Raw genomic sequence first — 18,924 nt, forward strand, 5'->3', positions numbered from 1 at the left:
AAGAGTGGTACACACTGCCCTATTTAAATGAGGATTTTGCGTTTATTATACGGGGCATCACCATGGAAACACTCATTTGTTGCACATTTATGTCATCATGCTCCTACCTGTGGCGTTTTGTTATGTTTTCACACAAGCAGGAGACATCTACCACTTTTTATGGGCATTTTAGAAGCAGTCCCGCAGTGCATCTACATTGACTACTACCAAAGGTGCGCTCATTGGAGAGAGGCTGCACTTATTCAGTTCAAGACGGAAAAAGATGCATACTTGAATACATTTTTTCATGTAAGAAATATTTTTAATATTATATATTCAATGGGAAAAAAACAAGTATCAGAAAAATACTAAAGGACAGCAAATCGCATCAATTGAACTTGTTTCATTCAGCCCCTTAAAGGGGAATTGTTTTTTTTAGGAATTTTGCCTATCGTCCACAATCATTATTAAAGACATGACGACGGATGTTTTTAAAAAAATACATTTTAACTTAGCCGCTCTATTCTGCCTATAAAGCTCTTAAAAAAACATCCAAACATTTCCATTAAAGTTTTATATCCACAATGTAAGTATATATATAATGTAGTAACGGGCACATTAATAATAACATGTAATATTTGCGTATTTTGATAATTGTGAGCATATGCGGCGCATTACCTTCAAAAACCCAACATGACGTTTGCTTTTTTTTCTTCATCACTGATTATTACTCACTGCAGACTTTTTGAGAGCCAACAAACATAATAAAACATCACTTACTGTACAATATCTGCCGTCATTAGGATGCCAACTGCTAGAATGTTCATATATTCCTGTTTAGATGAAGAATGACTCATAATCCTCGCGAAGAAAAGGAAGGGGAACCAAGCGTCTTTTCCGGGTCTAAATTGGCTGTCAAAGTGTACCAACTTGTACGTCCTTGTTTTTCTACTATCCTGTTGAGAGGCAAAATGTATGATCTGCAATAAACTTAGTCGATCATGTCAAGATTGGCACCAAGCTATTGATAGTTTGTGTGCGTTAGCGCTTATAATAACAATATCACTAATACTTGGTTAATATTCAGGTCACAAAATGTAAATGGAGTATTGTTGGCGCTTTTTGGATGCTTTTTTTATTGGATTTTGTGGGCTGAATAAAGGACCTCCCATTAAGAGGACTTTTATTTACAATTACTTACTAGTTAGAATGCATTAAAAAATACATCCGTTGTCATGTCTTTAATAATGATTATGAACGATAGCCAAAATTTTAAAAAAAAGTGTACTTCCCCTTTAAGTCGTCTAGCAGCTATAAAGTTATAAAATTATGTTGCTGAATAGACAATGACTATTTTTTATTTTTGACTGTCCAAAATGTTGACACGCTCGCGTAAGACTGAGGATTCTCTGTCCAACGTCTGTCTGTGAAATGCAAGCACTGCCCCTGCAACCGTGTGTGTTTGCACGTCCTTCAGAGATGAGTGTTGATAAATCACATTGCGTGTGCTAAATAACTATTTGCATCCTCCCCTCCCAGTATTGTGGGCGTTTTGATGACCAGCATATTTTCTGCATATTAATGAAGACCGAGACGCAAAATGGATTGCACGCCTTAGATCAGCTGCGTGTGTGCTAAGTTTGTATACGCAAGCTTCTTTTTTGTAAAGTGAATCTAGACAGGAAATACAATAAAAAATATTAAAATAAACCGATAAATAAAAAATACATTATGTAAGTAAAGCAAGGTCATTTCTGACAGCCACTTCATATTAACATTAAAATGAATGCTAATGTTGAATAACAATTATATTACAGCTAAATTGGAAAAAAAATACATTATTGTGTTAAAAAAAATAAAAGTGAGAAAACAACTACAATACAAAAACAAAAAATAAAACGAATTCTGCGATTCTACAATCCTGCTCACTTAACAGAAGTAATCCACTTTGCACACGTTAAGTAGATCAGCTGTGTGTGTACTAAGTTTGCACATGTTTCAGTATACGCAAACCTTTAGTATAGTTTGTGTTTCCCAAACTACGGCCCACGGGCTGGATCCGGCCCGCCAGCGTCCAAAATCCGGTCCGCGGGAGTTTCAAAAAAGTTAATAAATAAATAAATATATATACATATATATATATATATATATATATATATATATATATATATATATATATATATTTTTTTTTAAAAATAATTTTTAAAAAAATCTGTCCTTTCTAATCCATTTTTGCTGCTTGTTACTCTTGGTGTCTCCTAGCCGCTCAGGCAAATAATATGGTCTAAAAATGCATTTTTCCATTGATAACGTGACATAAAATGCGCACTCTTTCAGTCAATTAGTGCACAAGGAATTTATACAGTATATATATATATATATATATATATATATATATATATATATATATATATATATATATATATATATATATATATATATATATGTATATATATATATATATATATATATATACATATATATATATATATACATATATATATATATATACATATATATATATATATATATATATATATACATATATATATATATATATACATATATATATATATATATATATATATACATATATATATATATATATATATATATATATATATATATATATATATATATATATATATATATATATATATATATATATATATATATATATATATATATATATATATATATATATATATATATATATATATATATATATATATATATATGTGTGTGTACACAGCCCAGCCCACGGCTAAATTGTTTTAACCCAATGCGGCCCCCGAGTCAAAAAGTTTGGGACCCCTGCTTTAGTAAATCAGGCCCTAAGTGTGTCAGAAAAGTTCCAGGACTGGCATTGCAAAGGATATATTTCAAATCCAAACGACAAGTTTTCCCCTCTGAAGTAATCCCTTTTGAGTGTAATCCACATTCTTAAAGGGGACCTTGGATGAATTTAATTATTCTTATTTTTTTTGCTTGTAATTGTTGTTACTGGCCCTGTGATGAGGTGTCCAGGGTGTACTCTGCCTTCAGCCCGATTGCAGCTGGGATAGGCTCTAGTAGAAAATTGATGGATGGATGGAAATGTCGTTACGAAGTTGGATACTCGTGTTAAACAATGCCAAAGTGTCAAATCATAAAGTTCATGCATTTTGGCGTGAGTTTGCACGCAGTTTTGGATACATCTGTATGGAAGTTAATTTGTGTCTTCATTACGGGGGCTTTTTTTTGACACTGAATTTATGCAATTGAATTGTTTGCATTTGAATTTTGGAAACTGAATTTTTTTTTTACATCCAATTATGCTGACAATTGAAGTGAAAAAAATTGGTAGCAAAATGCGTGTTTAATAAAATTAGTGTTTAAATATTCGGAGTATAAAAAAAATCAATGTTTAACATTTGGTGTAATAAGAATTGAGTGTAAAAAAATACAGTGCACAAAAATTCACTGCTTCAAAACGCAAGACCCACTTCCAGTAAATTAAGACAGAAGCAGTCAATTCTGTCTCAGGACCAGCCAATGAGGTGTCAAGTTTGAAGTCACGTGACACGGGTCTTGCAAAACAGCAAAAAGGAAGTTACCTGGGCTACCTTAGACTTAGACTTCCTTTTTATTGTCATTCACATTTGAACTTTACAGTATAGATAAGAACAACATTTCGTTGCATTAGCTCATGGTAGTGCAGGATAAAAAAGCAATAAGGTGCAGATATAAATAAATAGATTACTGTACAGATAAATATATTGCACTTTTGCATATGCATCCAGGTTTATAGATGTATGTTATATTGTCTTTATATTCCAGCGAGGCATTTATGGATTCCTGGGCATAATACAACATAACATAATAATGCTGGATGTTTCTAAACTATCAAAATGATTCCAATGGTTAGAATCTTCACTGTTGATGGACATAAGGGTTACTATGGTAACCCTAGGATCTACATCACAGCAGCTCATGCAGACCAGGCATGAAGCAGTGTGTAAACAAGCCCTGTTTACACAGCAACAAGCCTGAGATGAGAGTGTCAGACGGAGGCAGATTTCTACAACAAAGTTCTGCAGAAACATGATATTATATCGAATATGTGGATGTTTTTTACCCTTTGCGTTTATGTTTGGCCGTGTTTGTTGCATTTTTGTCTTTCTTGCTGGATTATAAAAGATGTTGATCAAGCCGGTGGTCTGGGAAGTAGAGGAGCAACGTTCATATATTCTCAATATTCAGTGTTTTGTTGTTCATAGTTGATATTGTAAATCACACATTCTGTATTTAGTGTCTTAGTAAGTAAAAATCTAAAATTTCAGACCGGTCTGTTGTAATGTTTTTAGTAGCAATCTTAATTGTGTGAGTGTTTGTACCATCGTGTGATCAGCTTTTATCCTTTTTTGCGGAATATTGTGATTTTTTTTCACTAATGCACAGCAACCTCCACTCCAAAAAGGGATCTGAGCGCATACAGCACATTACCTGGCCTGGTGGCGTGTAGTGCTGCATTACCTGCCTCTATTAAAAACCCGTGTCACATGACTTCAAATTTGACACCTCATTGGCTGGTTCTGAGACAGGGTCGATTGCATTGGGTCTTGCATTTTGAGCGGCAAATTTTTCTGAACGGAATTTTTTTTACAAAGACACTGAATTTTTACACAGAATTTTTAAACACACCCATTTTGTTAGCAATTTTTTTCCCACTGAAATTGTCGGGGTAATTAGAGGTAAAACAATTCAGTTCACAACATTCCAAAATGCGAAAAATTTAACATTCAGTGTCACAAAAAAGCTTTCGTAATCAAGACACAAATTAACCTCTCCATACTGTTACGGCTCAAGCCCCTGCCGCCACACAATCCGCTGTACGCTCCTCTGAGGCTGCACACAATCAGCAATCTACACACCTGCTGCTGATGAAAGCTCCACGTCCTTCATAAGCCAGCGGATCCTGCGTTCCAGTGCCAGAACGTAGCTCCTTGTCCCATACAGTAAGCCCTACATGTCTCTAGCTCTCCTCGCCTATGTGCTTCCTTGCTCTCTGTTTCCCCTCCGTGCTCGTCGTCTTGCGTCCTGTGTCGTCACCCCGCAGCTCCTCTTCGTTCCCTGGATTCGAGCTGTGTGTCTCGTCTCCCCAGATTCCCTCCTGTCTTCTTGCTGCCTTCCTGGATCTCGACCTCTCGCCTGGACACGGACTCTGAAGCCTCTCTCCTGCCCTTGACCTCTTGCTTTCCCACGGACCTCCGAACCTGCCTCCTCCTTTTGGACTTCACATAGTCACACCACACGTATTTGGATTAATTGCACATGTCGTTCTATTATTTTAATAAACACGCCTAAGGCTAAGCGACGTCCCTGTCTCAGTGCCGTCTCCTTCTCCACCGCACGTAACACCTTTACCTTCTCATTCCTCCAGGATGCAGTTCTTTTGTCGAGTCTTTAAAACGTCTCCCCTTGATGACCCCCTTGAGTTCGAGAAAAAGGGTAAATAAAGCCCATGCAAAACCAGGGTAAGGGGTTGCTTCATCACAGCAATGTTCTACTTGGCTAAAAACTGTTGGCTGCTCCGAGCATTGTGAGCAGGGGTGTTGTTTACGGTGAAGCATCTACAGGTTGTCCTGCCACAACTTTCGCCTTTTTTCGCCCTTTTTGGTGAACAAAGCAAACGCCGCACAATGTCTTTGTTGACGTGCTGGTGGATCGTCCGGCCTGGTGGCCAGAACACTTGTGGATGCTTCTCACATTGAAACATTCGATTACAATGACTTTGATTTTGGTCTTGGACTTGTCTGCTCAATGTCACCAAAGGGGACTTGTTTTGACATGACATCATGATGGTCGGCTGAGAAGGATCCCTGAAGAACCCTACCTGAAGCCGTGGCAGGGAACTCTGGTAAAGTGCATTTTACTTCATGGGGGATGGCTTTAAAGGGGAAAATTCAAGTTTGGGGTTTGAAATATTACTATTTTGCGACACCGATTTTTGATATTGAGTAGTTGACTTTTTTTTACACTTGTATGATGGATAAGAAAATTAAAAAGGGTGACTCTTCTATGCAGCAATTCTGCCTCCCTAGATGTCCGCCAGACGTCACGGCAAATACAGGCACGATTGATTGTTATTAGTTTTATTTTATAGCGGTCACTTGTATGAAAAGAACGTTGAAAAAGAGAGACTCGTCTTCAGCAGTCTTCGCTCCTCACTTCCCTGTACGTCGGTGTTATGTGTCAGACTAACCATAGGTGGGTACACAATGCATTGTTTTGATATTTTACTACACAGTGTTTACGTTTTCATTTCACACTTGTATGACAACCAAGAAGGTATTCATTCAAGATTTTATGATGGCAACAATTTGACCCTGGAATTGATTCAAAAAATGGTTTATGCTGAATACAAACAGCCTTTATGTTCGCATTTAAATGCTAAAGATGCACAACCAATTGCTCCTGTGACATTTCGGTGTGTGGTATAAAACGCATCGTCGCAAAGTCAATTAATATTGATGATCTTAATGGAAGATGGTCCACACCACAAAGATGAAAAACAAGCCTATGTGCTTTTTAAATAAGCAGACACATAATTGTGAGTCTGGGTATATAGATTAACAGAGCTGGTAATAGTCATTTATTATAATTGTGTGAATGCTCCAAGGCATTCACACATATGGTTTTCTACACCAAAATTCATCAGTGGACTAGTGACCTACTCAGTGGCCCTGTGGTTAGAGTGTCCGCCCTGAGATCGGTAGGTTGTGAGTTCAAACCCTGGCCGAGTCATACCAAAGACTATAAAAATGGGACACATTGCCTCCCTGCTTGGCACTCAGCATCAAGGGTTGGAATTGGGGGTTGAATCACCAAAAATTATTCCTGGGCGCGGCCACCGCTGCTGCTCACTGCTCCCCTCACCTCCCAGGGGGTGATCAAGGGTGATGGGTCAAATGCAGAGAATAATTTCGCCACACCTAGTGTGAGTGTGACAATCATTGGTACTTTAACGTTTAACTTAATCTATTTATTATTCAAATACATATTATTCTTCACCCTGCAATGAGGTGGTGACTTGTCCAGGGTGTACCCCGCCTTCCACCCAATTGTAGCTGAGATAGGCTCCAGCGACCCCCCGCGATCCCAAAAGGGACAAGCGGTAGAAAATGGATGGATGGATGGATATTATTCTTCTCCTCCAGATTTTGGCACTCTCTACCTTCCACATTTTTCACCTGATTCAAACCGTTACAACTTCAAACTGTTCCCTTGACAAATTCCAAAAATTCCCAGATTTCCCAGAATTCCAGGTTTTCCGGGACATTTTTCCCATTCAAAATGAATTGGACATTTTTCAAACTTTCACCATTTCCACATTTTCCAACCTATTCAAACCATTCCACCCTCAACACATTCCACCATTTTGGAAAATTTAAACTATTATTTTTCCAAGTAAAAAAAAAAAAAATCCAGGATTTTCCAGAATTCCTGGTTTTCCAAAACCCTATTTCCACCCTTTTTTCTGGCGACTACTCCTTCCACATTTTTCAACGCATTTCAACCATTCCACCGTCAAAACAATCCTCTTAATCAGGACAAAAAACAAAGTTGTTTTTTGAACTGGAAAAATTCCCGTTTTTCCCGAAATTCCAGGAATTCCGTAATGCCATTTCTCAATTCAACATGTTACTACTTCAACATTTCTCCACCGATAAGAACAATTCCAACACCAACCATTTCAACTCATTTAGACCATTCAAGTTTTTTACCATTTTCAAAAAAATTCCCGCTTTTCCCGAAATTCCCAATTTTTCTGAAATTCACATTGAAATCAATGGGACATTCTTCAACGTTCCACAATTCCCACATTTGTCATCTGATTCAACCTGTTCCAACTTCACAATATTCAGCCTGTTCCGGAACTGTGTGCTTTACTTCAACAATTCTAAAAAAGTTCAACTTCAGCATTGGAGCATTAACACGCAATTCCTTCAGGAATTGCCTCATCTAGTATGTGATAGCATTGATTAAAGAGTCAGTTGATCCACGACTTCACATGGGCTGCTACGCGATGAAAAAATAATGAAAATAATCGATTTTTAATTTGTTGATTTGCTTGACTGATTTAAAAATAGCCAGTGGACAATGATAAAGTGTACACTATACAGCTGCCAAGCCACAGGTCACATGTCAGCGTGCAGGGTGAGGATGATAAAGAGAAGAACAAGGTTCATGTTTATCTTCACCACAAATCAAACTTTCCCCTCCCCTTGCTTGGTGGCAACCACCCGCATGCCTTGCTTTTTTCTAAACATACTGTGCTGCTCAACGCAGGGCAGGACGGTGCCTCCCTAATAAGGTGAGCAGTAATCTTCTTAGGAGTGAAACTTTGATTTCCTGCCAGCCGCCCGGCACCGGTTAGTTACCCGGCCCTGCCAAAGACTCTTAGGAGGATTACCCGAGAAAACAATTACTTTCAGCACCACTGACAGCTCCTTTACAACCTCTGTACTGGATATTTGTGTGAGGAATAAAACGACGCGCCCCATTTTATTATTGCTCCAGTGCATTGCATTTAAAATGTTGTTGTAGGTCCACTGGCTTATATGATTGCATCAAAACCTACTCTGGAATTTTCCTTACACGTCCCTTATTTATTAACAGAGTTTCTCTTTTATAACCTTTTTTTTTTTTTTTTTTTTTACCACACTGTAGTGTATTGTGTTTTTCATCATTAGTAATGTATAACAGTTTTCTATTTTTCCTCTAATGTGACGTCCGTGCAGTTTTCTAACTCAGATTAGTCTTGTGAAAGACATCTCAGTGAGGATTTTCCCCCCCGTTTGATAAAGAATGTGTTTTTAGCTCAGTGGGCTTGTGGTTAGAGTGTCCGCCCTGAGACTGGAAGGTCGTGAGTTCAAACCCCCGGCCGAGTTATACCAAAGACTATAAAAATGGGACCCATTGCCTCCCTGCTTGGCACTCAGCATCAAGGGTTGGAATTGGGGGTTAAATCACCAAAATGATTCCCGAGCACGGCCACCGGACTTTAACTTTAACTTTAGCAGAGCAAAAAAGTATGTTCAACCGTGTACAGTAGAGGAGTGGTCCCCAACCACCGGGCCGCGGCCCGGTACCGGTCCATGGATCGACTGGTACCGGGCCGCACAAGCAATTAAAAAATAAAAAAATAAAAAATAAATAAAAATAATGTTTTTTTTATATTTTTATTTATTAAATCAACATAAAAAACACAAGATACACTCACAATTAGTGCACCAACCCAAAAAACCTCCCTCCCCCATTTACACTCATTCACACTCATTTCTTTCTGTTATTAATATTTCTGGTTCCTACATTATATATAAATATATATCAATACAGTCTGCAGGGATACAGTCCGTAAGCACGCATGATTATATTTTTTAATGACCAAAAAATAAAAAAATAAAATAAAAAAACATTTATTTTTTTATTTTTTTTAAAACCTCCCCGGTCTGTGGGACTAATTTTCAAGCGTTGACCGGTCCGCAGTTACAAAAAGGTTGGGGACCACTGCAGTAGAGCCACACAAATTCGTACAATATGAAGTTAAAACCAGACCAAACCCCTCAGCTCAAAATGATTGTTAGACTTTTTTTTGTCATTTTTGTTAGGTAGGCACGAGCATGAAAATTGAGGTACCACTGAACAGGTTTTTTTATTTTTTTTATTTTTTAGTAAATCACAGGAAAATTATTATTATTATCATTGTCAGCTGTTGAACCTTCATACTTTTCCATACTCAAACTAAGGTTGTTTTTTATATAAACCTCCACAGGCAACATTTTGGCCCTTTAGCAGGATTTTATTTGGAGGCTCCCCATTCCAATTTTTTTGCACACTTTTTTTATTCATTTGAAGCCATTATTTTACTTCTTTAATCTAACATGAGTATATTTTATGCCTGATTTGTACTAAAAGACCTGCTCAGTGGCCTTGTGGTTAGAGCATCCGTCCTGAGAATTGGAAGGTCGTGAGTCATACCAAAGACTATAAAAATGGGACCCATTACCTCCCTGCTTGGCACTCAGCATCAAAGGTTGGCATTGGGGGCTAAATCATCAAAATGATTCCCGAGCGTGGCCACCGCTGCTGCTCACTGCTCCCCTCACCTCCCAGGGGGTGAACAAGGGGATGGGTCAAATGCAGAGGATAATTTCCCCACACCTAGTGTGTGTGTCTGTGACTATCGTTGGGACTTTAACTTTAACTTTAAAACAAATTCACGAGAAATATATTGTTCAGTAATTAGTGCAAATTTTTCAACATAATTAAAGCATAGATTTATAAACCTTCCTGACTCAATTCTAACCAGGACTTGAGCTCAGTACCATTGCCTTTCAAATAAAAGTTAAAGTACCACTGATTGTCACACACACACTAGGTGTGGTGAAATTACCCTCTGCATTGGACCCATCCCCTTGTTTCACCCCCTGGGAGGTGTGGGGAGCAGTGAGCAGCAGCGGTGGCCGCGCTTGGGAATCATTTTGCTGATTTAACCCCCAATTCCAACCCTTGATGCAGAGTGCCAAGCAGGGAGGTATTGGGTCCCATTTTTATAGTCTTTGGTATGACTTCACAACCTACCGATCTCAGGGCGGACACTCTAACCACTAGGCCACTGAGCAGGTTCACAAAGCACTAACGCTTTGTGTCACAGGAGCCAATTGGGACCATGTGGGTAAATTTGCCATTGTATTTTTTATCGGTGACAGAGCATGAAGCAGCTAGGAACACGGAAAAGTTGTTATATGTCTTTAATTAATTGACTTTTAACATGCGCTTCTTCACGCCTTGATCGTGGCGCCCTACGCACAGCACGTAATGAGCGTATAAAGAGGGGCGGCCCCGTTCATGCATCAATGTAAATCTACAGCAATGTTACTTTCGGGCAGGCACAATCATTCATAGAGTTTGACAGAGGGATGAACTGCAGAATGATGATCTTGACACTTCAAGCTAAGTTTGAGCTGCGGTCGCTATATTTCATCAGCGTAGCGTCATAATCCATCTCCATCTCCATCTGAATCCTTGCAGTGTCATCACAAGTGTTTTTTGTCACCTTCCAGCGGGAAGTGTTGTCGCTCCTCGGCTGACCTTGTCTGCTCTTTCTCTCCGTTCTCTGTGAACTCTTTTTAATTACACCTCCGATTTGATCTTGTCTTTGTTGCGGCCGTCTCCTACAAAGGAACACCATTTCCTCTCTATTGAAATGCCTTTGATGACGCCACATCAAACCAAATGGCAATGAGGGAGAAGGAGAAGAAAATAGCGCAGCGTTTCTCCTCTATGTGCTCTGACAGGCGCTTTGAAAATATGTCAGTTTTCACCTGACGAGAATGTAATTGTGTGTGTGCGCGCGCGCGCATGTGTGTGTGTGTGACAGTGTGTGATGAATTGGGGAGGAGACGCTTTTTTCCACCATCTAAACTAAAAAGCTGGCTTCAGGATATCACAAGTCAGTCTAAAAATATGACTTTTCAATATAAATTGTAACCTTTAAGGCGTTCCTATCGTCCCTGTAGCCACACACACACACACACACACACACACACACACACACACACACACACACACACACACACACACACACACACACACACACACACACACACACACACACACACACACACACACACACACACACACACACACACACACACACACACACACACACACTAGGACCACTCTAGCTGCGACAGTTCCATTTCCTCCTCTATGGTTATCATCACATTATCTGAACCCTGCAGGATTGCACAAAGTTGAAATTCCGCAAATTCATGCAAACTCTACCAATCCCCTGGATTTATGCGCGGCCTCGCAAAATTTGTTTCATCCCTGCAACTTTCTCGCACATTTTGGGCAATCTTCTGAATTTTGGCCAAATTTGTCACACACACATCAACTGTCTGGTCAAAACTTATGTTTGTTTCCTGTGTATACCAACAAAGAATATATAACACTATCTCAACTCTTTATTGCTCTACAGCCTTCTGGGCATATTTGCCAAACTTGAGACCTCCGAATTCGGGAGGTTAGTGAAAAGTTAGTGCTGCAAGGGATTCTGGGTATTTGTTCTGTTGCGTTTATGTTGTGTTACGGTGCGGATGTTCTCCCAAATGGTACCGGGCCGCACAATAAATAAAAAAAATTAAAAAAATAAATCAATTTATTTTTATTTTTTATTAAATCAACATAAAAAACACAATATATACATTAAATAGCAATATAGATCAATACAGTCTGCAGGGATACAGTCCGTAAGCACACCTGATTGTATTTCTTTATGAAAAAATAAATAAAATTAAAATTAAAAAAATACAAAAAGGTTGGGGACCACTGAACTAAGCCACTGAGTACTAGTTATCAGTGCTCAAAGTGTTTTTGTGACCATAACGGCAAAATCGCAGAATTTCAACAAATCTAACAAAATATGTTTTGGATGAGTATCATTTACAACTTGGTGGTTGGGGACCACTGGCCTAGTTGACCTACTCAGTGGCCTAGTTGACCTACTCAGTGGCCTAGTTGACCTACTCAGTGGCCTAGTGGTTAGAGTGTCCGCCCTGAGATCGGTAGGTTGTGAGTTCAAACCCCGGCCGAGTCATACCAAAAGACTATAGAAATGGGACCCATTACCTCCCTGCTTGGCACTCAGCATCAAGGGTTGGAAGTGGGGTTAAATCACCAAAAATTATTCCTGGCGCGGCCACCACTACTGCTCACTGCTCCCCTCACCTCCCAGGGGGTGATCAAGGGTGATGGGTCAAATGCAGAGAATAATTTCGCCACACCTAGTGTGTGTGTGACAATCATTGGTACTTTAACTTTTAACCTATTCATAGAATCACAAGCTAATGCAGTACAGTAGTGATGGAAAAGACATCGCAACATTTACTGCATCTTTTTGTAAAAAGCTGCTGTGAAATCAGGCATTTTATGTCACATAAAAGCTTGCAAAATCCTGCAAGGATTGGTTATCCCTCATTGTCATCACTGGTAAGCCTACCTATTGTGGGAGCACTCTAACACTGTTTACCTGTCTACTATTTTTAGCAAGCAATGTAATGACATAAACACACCACAATGATAAAGAAGGCAAAGCAGTGGAGCTAAGTGCTGCAATGTAAATATGTGTTGCCATGACAACAGGGCAAATCCTCCATGTTGCCTTACGAACCATTCAACACGTCGGACTCCATCAAGTTCAGACGTGAACACCTGCCGAACCCTTTTAGCCTGTTCAGCTAGTTGCGGGGTCAATATTCATGCTTGCAAATCATTTCCTACAGTCCTTTTTCCATTAAGGTGTGCGGCGGGCCGAAAAGCCCCGGGGGGATCAAACTTGTGATGGGATTACGATCCACTTTAATCAAGACGCTAAAGTCGCACGGGTGGACCTCACTTGTAGGGCCCGGCTCATCATTTGCACTGATGGCTTCTAAAGCTCTCGGGGGTGGGCCGGGGCGATGCTCTTGAGCTGATCTGATTGGACGGCTGCAGCTGAGGTTAGCAGAGCAGCGGTTAGATGTAATAGTTTTATAACCGGGCCGCATGGCGGGTTTTAGACCAATTACTATGGACATGTGTCACCATGTCCCCGATATCCCTCGTCTTGTTATTACCATGAGAGGGAATGGAAGGCTCCTGCATATTCTTAGATGACCAATTTGGTGCCAATTAGAAGCATTGATTACATTGGTGCAATCATTGATTAGATACGTTTCCTTCACTGCTTTCCTCTTGGCAGTCAACAATACGGGCCAAGACTTCTCATTAAGTCATAAGCTCTCTCTCTAGTGGCCGCAGTAATTATAGGGAGAACAAAGGAAGAAAACTTTGTGGGTTAAATTAGACAAGAGTCCCTTTTCACACAGCGGTACCACAATAATCAGGCATCAGAGCCGGAGCAGTCGAGCCCTACTTTGTTTGCCTGGGGCGTTCCACACACAACCCAGAAAAGTACAGCCACCCTTTGTTTATGGTGGGTGTGGAGAATGCATATATGTTTAAGAGTTCTTTCTTTATTCATAGTCATGTTTAACGCAGATAATACTTTCCCATGTGTACTCTTTTCGCTTGTATCTTATGTCCGCAAGTAAACTGTGTGCCTTACCTTGAAGGCTTGGAATGTGGGAGTTGGAGTACTCCCTTTTTATCTTATCTGTATTAGAACAATGAGGCTGTATTCCTTTCTGGACAGGGTGGGGGCTGTTTTCGTATTCAAGAAGTTGTCTCTTGTGACCGCATTTGTGTGGACTGGTCTCCTAAAGCTTTAGTAAAACTTGATAATATTCCTATTCTGTCTTGTTGGTCCTTCTTACTCAGCATATATGTCATCTAAAGCAGTGGTCCCCAACCTTTTTGTAACTGCGGACCGGTCAACGCTTGAAAATTTGTCCCACGGACCGGGGGTGGGGGGGGGGGGGGTTTCTGTATCCCTGCAGACTGTATTGATCTACACTACCGTTCAAAAGTTTGGGGTCACCCAAACAATTTTGTGGAATAGCCTTCATTTCTAAGAACAAAAATAGACTGTCGAGTTTCAGATGAAAGTTCTCTTTTTCTGGCCATTTTGAGCATTTAATTGACCCCACAAATGTGATGCTCCAGAAACTCAATCTGCTGAAAGGAAGGTCAGTTTTGTAGCTCCTGTAACGAGCTAAACTGTTTTCAGATGTGTGAACATGATTGCACAAGGGTTTTCTAATCATCAATTAGCCTTCTGAGCCAATGAGCAAACACATTGTACCATTAGAACACTGGAGTGATAGTTGCTGGAAATGGGCCTCTATACACCTATGTAGATATTGCACCAAAAACCAGACATTTGCAGCTAGAATAGTCATTTACCACATTAGCAATGTATAGAGTGTATTTCTTTAAAGTTAAGACTAGTTTAAAGTTATCTTCATTGAAAAGTACAATGCTTTTCCTTCAAAAATAAGGACATTTCAATGTGACCCCAAACTTTTGAACGGTAGGAACCAGAAATATTAATAACAGAAAGAAACAACCCTTCTGTGCGAATGAGTGTGAATGAGTATAAATGGGGGAGGGAGGCTTTTTGGGTTGGTGCACTAATTGTAAGTGTAGCTTGTGTTTTTTATGTTGATTTAATTTTAAAAAAAAAGAAAAAAAAAAGTTCTTTTTAAAAAATTGTTTTATTTATTTCTTGTGCGGCCCGGTACCAATCGATCCACGGACCGGTACCGGACCGCGGCCGGGTGGTTGGGGACCACTGATCTAAAGAACTTGGGATTGACCCATGACTTTAATTCCCTGAGAGGAAGACTGGTCAGACGCAACACGGGTAATTGGGATCAAACAATGACCGCAATAAACGGATTTCCACAAAGTAGGATTATTCTCAATAAATCAAATATTTTCAGAGTCCTCTAAACAGGAAATAACGCCCATATAGTCACCTTTACTCCCGTGTCACCCAATAAAGTAGCCTTGAGTGTGTTCTTCTGTAGATTACAGCAGTGTTTTTTCAACGTCTTCTGAGCCAAGACACATTTTTTTCATTGAAAAAATCCCGATGCACACCCCCAGCAGAAAACATTAAAAAATTAAACTCAGCAGTCGATATTGACTGTAAAAAGTTGTTCTTGCAATTGTTGAATATAAATTCAAACCATAACCAAGCATGCATCACTATCGCTCTTGTCTCAAAGTAGGTGTACTGTCACGACCTGTCACATCATGCCGTGACTTATTTTGAGTTTTTTAGTGTTTTCCTGTGTGTAGTGTTTTACTTCTTGTCTTGCGCTCCTATTTTGTTGTTGATTGTCATGGAATGTACGGATGTACTTTGTGGACGCCGTCTGCTGCTCCACACACTGTAAGTCTTTGCTGTCGTCCAGCATTCTGTTTTTGTTTACTTTGCAGCCAGTTCAGTTTTAGTTTCGGTCTGCATGGCCATCCCTAAGCTTCAATGCCTTTTTTTTAGCGGCACTCGCCTTTTAATTTTATTTTTGGTTTAAGCATTAGATACCTTTTTACCTGCACTCTGCCTCCCGTTGTTGTCTGCATATTGTGATCACGAAAAACCATGTTCCCGACATCTACAAAGCAATTAGCTACCTGCTGCCACCTACTGATATGGAAGAGTATTACACGGTTACTCTGCCGATCTCTAGACAGCACAGACACTCAAAAACAACACATTATTTGCGGAATATAATTACTGGTTTGCAAAAAATATTTTTAACCCAATTAGGTGACATTACATCATCTCCCACGGCACACCAGACTGTATCTCACGGTACACTAGTGTTGAACACAGTGGTTGAAAAACACTGGATTACAATACAACTTAACGACAATTTACTGTCTACTTGACAGTCGTAGTTTAGTTTAAATTAGTTTAGTTTAGTTTAGTCTTTATTTGAAGGGACAATGCACAGAAACACAGATATGTTCTGCACCAGATTATACCTAAATAGCTAATTTCCATCTGCAGTGCCTGGCTACCCAAATTAAAGAGATACATAAAAACATGCAATCAAATTATAACAATAAAATTAAATAAAATCATAAAATGCCCTTTTATTGACACATACTTATACATTACAACCACACCTCATTTACATCATTAGCTGTGGTGTTAGCATACCGTGTTGGCATTATCTGTTTTGTCATTCCACATCAATCCCGTCAAAGCTGTGTTATTGATGTCCAAGATAAAGTACATCAAAAGAGTTAATCTCCACTTTGACTGGACAGTTGCTGATAGTTAATATATCGCCGACTCTGATGCTACTTCCAGCTGTTGTCGCTCAACCTCGCTCGCATTGAAGTCTGCCAGATTGTCGTGGTCGTTAGAACGTTATAGTAAAAATATACACTTGGGTTCACTTAAGTTCAAGTACACTCTTTTGTCTTAAACTTCATTTGGCGTCTGAATCTTCAACCTTCTGCTGTTGCCATCTATGGGTTTGGAGACTTTGAGTCATGTTTTGGTTTCCAATCACTGGTACACGGCTGAGCAGAATGCGTAACCCCAAGTTTAAGTGTTCCTCCAATGGTACCAAGGTCAAATTCTTCAAAAGGAGGAACTAGCTCAGATATTAATATTTTCAAATTAGAATAATAATTCTAACTAGATGAGTGAGGCCTAGTGGTTAGAGTGTCCACCCTGAGATCGGTAGGTTTTGAGTTCAAACCCCGGCCGAGTCATACCAAAGACTATAAAAATGTGACCCATTACCTCCCTGCTTGGCACTCAGCATCAAGGGTTGGAATTGGGGGTTAAATCACCAAAAATTATTCCCGGGCGCGGCCACTGCTGCTGCCCACTGCTCCCAGGGGGTGAACAAGGGGATGGGTCAAATGCAGAGGACACATTTCACCACACCTAGTGTCAATCATTGGTACTTTAATTTAACTTTAACTTTCCTGAAGGAATTGTGTGTGAATACTCCAGGGCTGAAGTTAAACTGAAATCCTGGAATTAAAAAAATAAAATGTTGAAGTAGAGCACACAATTCCCAAACAGGCTGAATATTTTGAAGTTGGAACAGTTTGAATCAGATGAAAAATGTGGGAGTTGTGGAACTTTGAAGAATGTCCCATTGATATCAATGGGAATTTCCCAAAATTTGGGGAATTTCGGGAAAAGCGGGATTTTTTTTGAAAATTGTAAAATACCTGAATGGTCTGAATGAGTTCAAATGGTTGGTGTTGGAATTTTTCAAATTGGTCAAGAAATGTTGAAGCAGTAACATGTTGAATTGAGAAATGGTATTACGGAATTCCTGGAATTTCAGGGAAAACCGGGAATTTTTCCAGTTAAAAAAACAACTTTGTTTTCAGTCCTGATTAAGCGGAATGTTTTGACGGTGGAACGTTTGAAATGCGTAGAAAAATGTGAAAGGAGTAGTCGCCAGAAAAAAGGGTGGAAATAGGGCTTTGGAAAAGCAGGAATTCTGGAAAATCCTGGAATTTTTTTGGGAAAATTACAGTTTGAATTTCCAGAATGGTGGAATGTGTTGAAGGTTGAATGGTTTGAATGGTTTGAATAGGTTGAAAAATTGTCGCCAGAAAAAAGGGTGGAAATAGGTTTTGGTAAAGCAGGAATTCTGGAAAATCCTGGAATTCTTTTGAACTCAGAAAAATGATAGTTTGAATTTCCAAAATGGTGGAATGTGTTGAAGGTGGAATGGTTTGAATAGGTTGAAAAATGTGGAAATCGTGAAAGTTTGAAAAATGGCCAATTCATTTTGAATGGGAAACATGTCCTGGAAAACCTGGAATTCTGGGAAATCTGGGAATTTTTACAAATTTTTCAGGGAAAAGTCTGTGATTCCCGAATAGGCTGAACAGTTTGAAGTTGGAGCAGTTTGAATTGGGTGAAAAATGTGGAAGGTAGAGCGCGCCAGAATCTGGAGAAGAAGAATAAGTTGAATAACTAGATGAATTTTGGTGTAGAAAAGCATATGTGTGAGGGCTTTGGAGCATTCACACAATTAGCTACGCATCCTTTGACACAAATTACCCTCATCGATAGCCTTGGACCGGCCCACATTCTCGTGAATTCTTCTTTTTTCTTGGGTTCGCCCTCACCCTGGAGAAACCATGGACTTTTTGAACGATTGAACTTGTCTGCTCTTTTACTATATAAAGAGAGAAAAATTCTTCATCGGAGCTCACTTTTGCAAAGACTTACTCGTGGAGGGACCCGCTTACATGGGCAATAGACAGACTTCTGTGGGGAGTGAGGCCAACGCTGTAACATTAACCTGTGACCTGTTTTAATACATGATTCTGTAAACTTTCAGAAGACCAAACTTATGACTGTTAAAAAAAAAAAAAAAAAGTGATGTCTGTAACACAGTGAAGACACAGCAACGCCAAGATTAGGCGCCCATTGTTGTGAGCAGTTTAACCCTTAACCCTGAA

General features: G+C 39.4%; 2 protein-coding genes across 3 annotated transcripts in view; one reads left to right on the forward strand and one right to left on the reverse strand.

Moving 5' to 3' along the window:
* Positions 1-5,139, forward strand: part of wdr25 (WD repeat domain 25) — a 100,105-nt gene extending 94,966 nt beyond the window's left edge. Inside the window, exon 8 of the mRNA XM_062041527.1 lies at positions 5,124-5,139. The gene's annotated coding sequence lies outside the window, so the exon portion shown is untranslated. The remainder of the gene's footprint in view (positions 1-5,123) is intronic.
* The window catches only part of LOC133646303 (brain-enriched guanylate kinase-associated protein), a 131,459-nt gene that overhangs the window by 36,986 nt on the left and 75,549 nt on the right, over positions 1-18,924 (reverse strand). The window lies entirely within an intron of this gene.

This window comes from Entelurus aequoreus, linkage group LG03 (assembly GCF_033978785.1).
Source record: "Entelurus aequoreus isolate RoL-2023_Sb linkage group LG03, RoL_Eaeq_v1.1, whole genome shotgun sequence".
Taxonomy (NCBI): Eukaryota; Metazoa; Chordata; class Actinopteri; order Syngnathiformes; family Syngnathidae; genus Entelurus; species Entelurus aequoreus.